Source organism: Neopsephotus bourkii, unplaced genomic scaffold, assembly GCF_033783945.1.
Source record: "Neopsephotus bourkii isolate Nb327-2 ecotype Australia unplaced genomic scaffold, CSIRO-AGI_Nbou_v1 NB_1181, whole genome shotgun sequence".
NCBI lineage: Eukaryota > Metazoa > Chordata > Aves > Psittaciformes > Psittacidae > Neopsephotus > Neopsephotus bourkii.
Window position 1 is genome coordinate 786,343 of NW_026901666.1, and position 7,033 is coordinate 793,375.

Here is a 7,033-nt window from a genome sequence, read left to right on the forward strand (position 1 = left end):
GGGACATGAAAGGAAATGATCTTAAAAATATCAGCAGAACACTAACAGGTAATAATGCTAATTGGTTTTACTTTTTTCTATACTAATGTGTGTGCTTGGATAAGTCAGTTGGCAAGGAATAGATAGACATGTATGAATTGCATTCTGTTCTGGGTGAGAAATATTTTCAAGAGGCTGAACTATTTCATGGCAAGATCTGGGCCAAAATATTAAGAATGACAACATTTTGTCAACCATTTATCATCCTTTTAATGTTTAAAACAATCAAGCTTTAGTTTGAAAGAACAGAATTGCAACTTTTCCCAACCTTTTTAAAATATAAAACTGTTGTTAAGATGGGGTACTCCAGGAATTTATTACAAGCTTGGAAAAAAAAAATTGAAAAAAATAAACCTGATTCCACAAGCAATCATGATGTAAGTAGACCTTTTCTTATTTAAACAAAAAAAGTTTTATGGAAAAAAAAAAGTCCATTTGGTTTAATCTTCTAGATTGCACTGTTTTATCATAAAATAGACCCCACAATCTATAGGAATTTATTTTAAATACAAATGCCATTTCAGATAGGTCAGCTGTACAAGACCAGTTATTTGAATTGCAATCAGACTGCAGTTTCTGTGGATAGTATTGGATGCTGGGAGGTAGTGCAGATGTGGGGGAGAAGTGCTGACTTTGGGGTCAGATCACCACCATGAGGAGACACAGCAGGAACCAGGTGGGTGATTCAGGGAATCCAGGAATGTGTGGTTTCTTTCCTTTGATGACAAAAAGGTTTTTGCTTCAGCAGCTCCATTTCTGGACCTGTGCGATTTTTTTGTCAATAGGGAAAAGTATTATTTGGGTCATGAAATCATATCATAGAACGGATTGGGTTGGAAGGGACTTTAAAGATCATCTAGCTCCAACCCCACTGCCACAGGAAGGGACACTAGTTTAACAAAAAACCAGACCAGGTTGCTCAAAGCCTCATCATCATTGTGTGCACTTCTGGTCTCTGGCATGCTGTGGTCCTGGCATAGGTCATTTTATCTAATTATGGGATGTGCTCTACTCTTACATCAACTTCCATCCTACCTCCAAAGCTGAATTAGTGGCATCATCTTAAAACAGATTTTGCAGCTGAAAGTAAACTGTGAAAAACCTGGTCCAGAAGACAATATTAATTAGTAAGAGAGCAAGTTACCAAAGAATCCATAGGTATACAAAACCATCCACTTCTTTGGAACAACCAGTCCTTCCACTTTACTGCTTATCTCTTTAAAACACAGGAGGAGTAATTTCTAATGTTCTCATACTATTTTATTTCTTGAAATTTATTCCTTTGTGACCGACACTACGTACCTTCTTTGTCCAAAAGCCAGTTGTAAGACCAGCTAATTTCTGTTTCTTCAATGTTAAGAATATTGGTAGGTAGCAATTCAGGACATATTTATTCAAAGGTTAAAAAGTACTCAACTGTTGTCTAGTGTAGACTTTATTTTAAGAGCAAACATAAACATGAAGAAACTATAATCCTGGTGTAATGTAGGAATCTAATTAAGACTAATGAGGCAACATTAAATTTAATGTATGATGCATTTTATATGCCTTACCCTCAGAGCTGCTGCAAGCTGTTTGTCATAGCATCAAACTTTGGTGAATAAGCCCCTCAAGGCATTGTTAAACAATCTGGGCTCAGGCCTTCTCCTGCCCATTAGATTATGTTGGGCTTGCAAAGATCTAGATATAAATGGAAATTTGGGGGGAGTGAAAGGGGAGGTCACAGGAAGTTCTGACCACCTTCAAAGGGCAGTGAGGTGGTAAAAGGGGAAGATAAATGGGTGGCTGTGTGCAACACTCTTGAGGAGGTACAAGGCTGGGACAGAAAGCAGGAGGACGAAGCATAACGTGTGTTTTGGAGCCACCTATAACAATGGGAATGTGAAAAGGCTGGGATTTAAGTGACATAAGATATAAAGAAGAATGAGCATGGTGATCACTTAAATTATTAATGGTATGGTTTGTTGTGAGCTGTGTTTTTGGGTTTTGGGTTTTGTTTTTTTTTTTTTTTTTCATTAAATCCCTGATTATATTTAACTGTGCAGAGAAATAGTATAGCTCCAGATCTAGATTTCACTCCCCAAACTCCTTCCCCTCAGTACAAAAGATGATTCCTTCTGTAATACGAACAAAACTTATAACAGTGATTTACTAAAAAAGATTTCATAGACTCTGTTGAAGAAATGGATGCTCAGTTTATTATCAAGGTGCACAAGCAGCAGCTTTGCAGAGTAGCTGTTGAAGGTAAGGGATTTGGATGACTCTGCAGTAAATGAGGGTCAGTGTTTGCTATAATGGGCAGGAAAACATATGCAGCACCATAAACTTAAAAATGGGTTTGAATGAAGACTGGGTGCTGAGGAATGGATAGGTTCTTGGAGGAACAAACAAAATTTGGTTGTTGGGTATACAGCATGCTCATATTATTGCATGTGTTAGTGATGGCTTGATAGTTTTAGACTTTGAAGTATTTAATCTACTCATGAAATCGGATTTTTTTTCTTCTTTTTCTTTTTTTTCCTTTTCCTTTTTTTTTTTTTTTTTCCTGTGGAATATAGCCATAGAAACTTGCAGTTTGTGCTGGAAAAGAGATGACTGGAAATGTTTCTTGGTGACTAGCTTGCTACAAGTGTCCCTTCCAGCTTCAACCATTCAGCAATTCTGTGATTAACATAAAGTTATGAAAACAACAAAATTTCACGCACTACTTTTGAATTTGAGATTCAACAGTGAAGCTGGTCTGAAGCACAAGATACTGTTGGGACAACTGGCAGTGGTGTGGTGGGAAGACTAAAGGTACCTATTGCACAGGTTTGGGCTGGGGGAATGATTTATTTTTGCAGGAATATCAGAGAGCACCACGAATGTTCATCTGGGGGCAGAAAGGAAAACTATGCTGCTGGAGGGGTTTTGGGGGATGAGAAGAAACTATGCTGCAAGTGATGTGTCCACAAGCATTTTTATACTGACCTAACTCAACTGTCATTGAAGTTGGGAGGGGACAACTTCAGTGCAAGCATAGGTAGGCCAATGCTGAGAGTCTGTACAGTCCCCTGGTGTGTGTGTCATGTGCTGGGACCACCTGGTCATACCTGACCCATGCTGCTAGAGAGATGGAGAGAAAAAACACATGTGAGGGGGGTTATTTTCCTACTATAACCTGCTCTGCCCTTTGCCCTCCCTAAAGACATGCCTGTGTGTCTTTACCTGGACAAAATGGAATGCATGCTTATGCTGTTCACGTTTGCTTCCTGTTCAGTAGTTATCACAAGGTGAGTGGAGGATGCACTTAAACCTGGAGCTGTGAAAGTTTATGGAAGAAGACAAGTCTTGTGACCCATCCATTCTTCATCCTCTCATGCTTCATGCTCGTCTATTCATAGAAAAATCCACTACTAAACTGTAGAAAGTGCAGATTTATTGCTATGTAAGTTCGTTGATTTATTTTCATTTTACTTGCCCTTCTCTAACCTCCTTCTCCAGTGCTTCAGCTGGAGAAGGATTTCATTAATACTGAATCCTGACCTTTCTCAGGCCTTAGCTAGAAGCATGAGTGCTTCTTGTGGCATGAGTATGGGTCATGTTTTTTCCCTTTATTCTTTGCCTTTTCCTTGCAAACGTGTCACATTCTCTGCTTAGGTTTTGACAGCTGGATGCTCTCTTCTGTGGCTCCTGCGTATGGGTTGTGTGGAACATGGTGCTGGGATGTTCTTTCAGCACAGGCTCACTGACCTGATAGCTTGCTGCACACCAGTCCACAGAGCAGTATGTGCTCCACTGGGCTTTGTAATACACAGATTTAAGTACACGCTGAAACCAAAGCAGACAGGGCTAAGACATTTGCAAGGCTCCTAAAATCCCATCACTTGTTTTTTAATGTAATCCTAGCAACAGTGCAACAGATGAATTTACCTGCATTTCCTGGTCATGTATGAGTTATTTGGATTTAGACCAAATCCTTTGGAAGAGCTAAACACCCTTTTTCTCTGTGTCCTGCTGCAAATGGCTTTCCTTTAGAAATAGATTCTTCCCCTCCTTTGCCGCCAGCTTCCTTCTGATCTCCTTGTGAAGCAATTGTGATATTATCTTAGCTTGGGATTTCTGTCTAGTGGGTTAACACAAGCAAAAAAGGATTCTCTCAACCTCAGAATAAAGTCAAAGTGTTTGGTCTGATAGAAAACCAGCCAGATGAGCCTCAAATAGGATTCTTAAATTGTACATGGATCTGGTCGTTGTCAGAAGTCCTTAGTTATATTTACTGCTAATGTGGCCAGGATGTGGTGGGAATTGGTAAGCTTGCTGGCAGAGTGTCTTTTTCCAGCTGGGGCGTGGGTTGTATTCTCAAAATCCATCTGGCCATTGCTTGTCTCTTTATCACAACAGGTAGTCAAGGTGGTTTTTACATAAGTAGGCCTCTGAACGAATCAAATAGATAACTCTTGTCCCAAAGTATTACAGAGATTTGTACACCTCTTGCCCTGTAGCTGTGCTCAGCTTCTGTAGGCCCTGGGCTGGAAGAGCTAAGGGTTAGTTTTAATCTGCTCCCTTTAACCTCTTCCCTCAGGGAGTTTCACTTAAAGCGTAAATCACAAGCAATGATCAGAGAGGTACTGATACTACCCACCTCTTCAATAGGTAGATTGCCTTTTTAGAAGAGTGATCCATGCTCCTGTCCTCATTTCTTATATCTCACTTAAAAAAAGAAAAAATAATCTTCCATGGACTTTGACCTAAGCAAAGGCACTTTAAAGTCTTTTTCTAATGTCATTCTGAAGCTAAAAACCAATTTGACTTCAAGGGAGATACGGCCCAATTTTTTAAAAACTTAATAGGATTAGTCATGGGAACTATTTTTAGCAAAAGTTCAACTTTATCCATGTATTTTAATGTGGGAAAAGTGTGTCCTTTTCCCTCTGCTAATGTTTGATGTATTCCAGCCCTCCTGCGAGTGTGTTTGAGTATCTTAGGGGCTCTGGAGTGGAGGAGAACTTCCTCTCGGATTCTCTCTGTTTTCTTTCGTGAAAATGACATTCCTAAGCTGTTTCACTTTCTGACAGGAAATGGAGCTTTGCCAAAAATGATTAAAGTCCAAGAAAGCATAACAGTTCCAAAGCTGCAGCAGTTCTTTAGGAGTCCTGAGTTTGACATTGTGTCAAACAAATGTGAAATATTGTTTAATAAATTTGAATAATACAGGGAAAGGGAAAAATGGTTCTTGGCTTATAATGCTGCTGCTCTTTATTAAGTCTATAAAGGACTGCCTAGTTCTAATAAATTGAAATATATACATAAATATACTTGTGCATGGATAACAGTTTAATATTGTAATATGTAATGAATGCTGCTCATGCACCCCCCACATGCAGGCATTGATTTATACGTAGGTATGACTGTATATATATTGATATGTGTGTATAGACCCACTCATGATTTTGTATATATTTATACATGTAATTACCATTTGCAGGCAACTCCTGTGCCTGCTTCATAGAAAAAATATTAGAAGTATTATTTATAAGGTGTGACATGACTTTATAAAAATACTAATCTAATGCTAGATAAAATACAATTTGTTAACGGTTTCTCAGTGGTTTTTAATTCAAAGTTTGTTTAAAGACCATATTGTGCAGTCTCTACTTATAACGAGTAACACCTTATCATGCAATTACAACATTATTAGAATGGACTGTGTTGAGGCTCTATAAAGCAGCAAGAATTATATAGCACCCAATAGCCTGGCTCTGCCACTTCTTCATATTTAACAGCTCCTCCTGCCAGAAGGGCTACAAGCCACTGAAAGTTTGAGTTTTCAGTGTTAGGTTATTAATGCAACAGCTCTATCAAAATAAGCCAGACTTCTAAGAAGCTCCTGTGCTGTCAACCCTAAGTGTGGAGACAGTCCCATCAAGCTCCTATAGTACTAAGATTGCTTCTCCAGAACCTTCAAAAAAACACAAAACCCCTCAGCATTTGTAATCTGGTTTCCAATTTCTTTTGGATTTTGATTGCTCTGAGTTCACTGAAATCACATCTTCAAGTTGCTCTCTGGCCACAAGACCAGGAATTTGCTTTTTTCTTTTTCATTTTAACATGAAAGCTGAATTGCATCATCACCATTTAAAAATTAATCTATTGACTCAAGGTTCAATAAATCAGAACAGCTGGGAACTTTACTAAAAAATATGAAAAGTCGTTTTGCTGCTTCTTGCAAGAAAGTTTCACTTGTTTACCCTCCCTCAAATACATTGCTTCTCCAGCAAAATATATCTAATATTCAAGAACTTATAAAAGTATAAAAATGTTCTGACAGTGTCTCAAAACAAAAAAAATCACTGAGATGCATTTCAAAGCAAAGCTGTAGGAAAAGTTACTATTTTTCACTCCTTGTACAGGACTGTAGTGTTATTTGTTTAAAGGAAGTCATCTTTAATCAGTTTTCTAATGGCATTTGAAATTTCACATTGGTAAAGTTGAACGGGGACTGTCATTCAACAAGGACAGCCATTCACGGCTACTTTTTAGACAAGCTAAATTGATCAGACAAGTCAGTCAATGTCATTGAGCACTATTTGTCACTTCATAAGCAGCTACAATCTGCTGTTCTGTAAATGCAGAAGGACCGTTGAATAAATCACATCAACCAGTGGGAGTAGATAGTATCCCTTCATCCATAATTGGTGCAGTCCTCTCCTGTCACATTCGCTCATTCCTCACTATTCCAGCACGGATTGACACTGACACAGAAAGAGCAGCTGCTGTCAAGCTTTCTGGAGTCTGTACTCTGCTCTCCCCACTAATAGATATCCATCATAATATTGCATTAACATCGCAAAAAATCAGACTTATAACTTCGCTATCTGGGTATATAGATGACATATGTAAGGGTCTCTTTTAGGTTATAGGGAAAGCTGATTGATGCAGAAGGAAAGCTTCTGATTAAAACCACTTACCAAATCCGTCAGTGCAAATAATATTTACTGCTGTGTATGCTGCT